Source organism: Zingiber officinale, chromosome 6A, assembly GCF_018446385.1.
Source record: "Zingiber officinale cultivar Zhangliang chromosome 6A, Zo_v1.1, whole genome shotgun sequence".
NCBI lineage: Eukaryota > Viridiplantae > Streptophyta > Magnoliopsida > Zingiberales > Zingiberaceae > Zingiber > Zingiber officinale.
In genome coordinates this window covers 44,617,844-44,620,994 of record NC_055997.1, presented here as the reverse complement: position 1 = coordinate 44,620,994, position 3,151 = coordinate 44,617,844, and the positions used below count along the sequence as shown (strand labels likewise).

General features: G+C 45.6%; 1 long non-coding RNA gene across 1 annotated transcript; it reads left to right on the top strand.

The window, feature by feature from the left end:
- Positions 1-906: 906 nt before the first annotated feature.
- LOC121993901 lies at positions 907-1,416 on the top strand. The gene is made up of 3 exons (XR_006115470.1): positions 907-1,000; positions 1,150-1,268; positions 1,356-1,416. It is a non-coding gene; the product is annotated as an uncharacterized LOC121993901 (long non-coding RNA).
- The last annotated feature ends 1,735 nt before the right edge of the window (positions 1,417-3,151 follow it).

Below are 3,151 nucleotides of genomic sequence, written 5' to 3'. Positions count from 1 at the left end.
GGTATGTGATTTATTTACCGTTCAGCATTTATACTCTATACCTGTTGTTAGTACTTGCTGAAGTAACGAAATTATTTTTTATGTAAAATACCGGAAAATAGGCGAATATTAATAAGGGATTTTTCTGGAAATTTTGGAAATTTTTCTGGAATTTTTCGGAGCTCGTACTGACGAGTTGACGGGGATAAAAACGGGAATCCGGAAAAGCCTGTTTAGGCTACCCTATTTAAGTGAGGAAATGTTTATATATCCTTTTCATTTTATTTTCATTATTTCTTTTTATTTGCTCGTTGTCGCCGTTTCTTCCTTGCCGAGCCAACCCCGTCCCTCTTCTCTTCTTCTCCCCGACGCCGCCCGATTCTCCTCCATGCCCTAACCGCCGGTCACAACGGTTTTCCCCCTCTCATCTCCTCCTCTTCTCGGTGAGGCCGAACCCCTCTCCTCCTCTGCCCTAGCTACCTTCCTTCCCCTCTGATCTGTGTGCCGATCGCCACTGCCGCCGGTGACGCACGGAGCAGCGCCGGTCATCTTCCTCTCTTCTCCCGATCGCGCCACTTTTCCTCGCCGGTACTCAAGCCGCCGCTGTGCCCTAGGTCTTTGCCGCCGGCCACCGCGAGTTTTAGCTGTCTTCACGGTTGTATTCCCCTCTTCTGCCCTGTGCCCTAGCCGCGAGCCACCCGAGCACCGCCGCACCTCTGCCCTAGGTGACGGCCAAAGGGGGAGAGGACCGTGCTCTAGTTGGGTTCACAGCCGCCTCCGCTCCTCTGCCCTAGCCTCAGCCGACGCCCCACTCCGATGCCGACAGCCACCACTAAGCCCATTTTCCCCTTCTGATTCTTCACTACCGGTCGTGGTTGCTGCTCTCCTCTAGGACAGTCACTGGAATTGGAGTTCTCTCCGACCACTGATCTTCTTCTTCGGGTCGTGGACAGAAGTAGAGCATTCAGGTCGTTCCTGTGGTCCCGTTTTGTTGTACCGTGCCCTAGCAGTGGTTAAAGTGGTAAGGGAGATTATTTTACTGCTGGATTTCAGTTGTGATTTGTGCATCTCATCTCCGTATTTTGATGATTGGGTGTGGGATTGCTAATTTAGAGTTTATGGTTTGGTTGGGCAGTAATTTCTCTTAGTGTTGACCACTGTTATCGACAGGAGGATGTTTCGGTCGCGAGGCAACTGTAGAGTCCTCAGATTTGGGAGGGACAGTGATTTCATCTACGCTGGCAGAGAGTTATACCAGCTATACGTCATTGGTGGAGCCATCAATTCTGGTGAGTGGTTAGCATTGATAAATGTGTAGTCTAATCTAATGGATTATAGACTTAGTTTATGTGTTCTTGGATTAAATTGATGTGAAGGATTTGAGTTGGATGCGATCTCTTGGACTTGTTGAGGACGGTTGATACGACATGCGTATGAAGGCGGGTACCTCTTGACTTATCTTTTATGATATCGTCATTTGGATATGCATAGTACTTTATAACTGCAAGCAATGAACATGTTTGTCTTTGGTATGTCACTGGTTGATATCCATAGCATGTTAGGTTTGTCGCTTGTTATGTATCCGTGCTGATATCTCGTGATTTGTTACCATGAGTATCTTATTGCCATGAGTACTTTATTACCATGAGTATCTTAGTTTCTAAAGTGACATACCATGCTCTACTAAGGTTAGGACTAGGTTCTGGATTTTTATTTCTGGCAGGTGTATCTAGATTATCTGATACCTAGGTTTTTATACCATACCTGACTTGTGTACCTCTATTTGTATCTCATATATGATTCGTGTACCTAGACTCTGATTCTTTGATCTGTGTATATTGTTGGTACATATGTTATGGAAGGAGGATATGTTTAGGATCTAGGTTGTTATACCATAGAGGATCTGTATACCCTAGATTCGTGGATTGACCTACTGATACTGTGGTACCCATATTATGTATATATGGATTTTTCTATGCTGATCAGGATATTCCATACTTATTATGTTCAGGACATAGGTTTTTGATATTCTATCTGACCTGTGTACTATAGATTTTGGTATGTGACCATCGCTTTTACAGTACCCATTTTGTATATATGGATATGGTTATGTTGATCAGTTTTTGTTATGCATAGTGACATGCATCATGATTGCATGTTGTGCGATTGTCGGCTCCACTATGGTTGAGCCCATCGCCAGTTACATGTACTGCACACACCCCACTCATGGTTTAGTGGTATATCGGGCGGTGTGTTGCGTTCTCTGTTTGGCTCCGTTGGTCACATGACCCAGCGAGGTAGCCCAGCCGCTTCTGTTGGCTCACGGCATTTAGTGTAGCGGTAGTAGCCGTGAGACGGTGGACTCTGTTTGGCTCCGTTGGTCGGGTGACTCAGCGTGGTAGCCGGCAGACCTCCCGTCATCGTGTACCGGGAGTTGAGAGCATTGAGCTCCCCCATTTATGATTTGGGGTCACAGGACAGGAGTACTCCGACAGCATCCCGTCCACTCGGTCACTCATCAGGAGCAGTGACGACAGAGTGCACGGTTGTCATAGCCCTACCCACTCGGTCTCGCCATTTGTGTGTGAGAGACTGACTGGCGTCAGGGGTGACCAGGACGCATCATTAGCATCATATGCATTGATGTATTTATATTATTGTGATTGTGTTTGCTGCATTTGGTTGCTGCATTTTGGTTGGATGCATACCTTTGACCTACATACAGGATTATTGACATTTTCGGGTTGACGACCCTCTTGTCTGGATAGGAGTTCCTGTGAGTACAGCTTCCTCAGTTATCTTTCAATTTTGCATATTCCCTATATATGATTAGGAAGCTGTATTCCATGTTTGTTGCTGCTAGATATATCTTACTACTCATGTCCAGTGGTATTCGCTGAGTTGTTGAACTCACCCCCGTTGATACTATCTTTTTCAGGTACCAGGTTATTTATGGTGTCGCTTGGAGCATCCTGTCTGCTGGTCCCCACGTCACATCAGAAGACTTATCGGTTTCACGTATGTTTGTTTGTTTTATGTATCAGTTTGTTTAGCTCTGTACTCAGGTTTTATTTTTGGAGGGTTGATGTTGTTATGTGGTGTTTTGTATTTGTTATTGGTTGTGTAAGCCTAGCCGGCTAGCAGTTTTGTGTTTTGGTTTTGGTACAGTCGT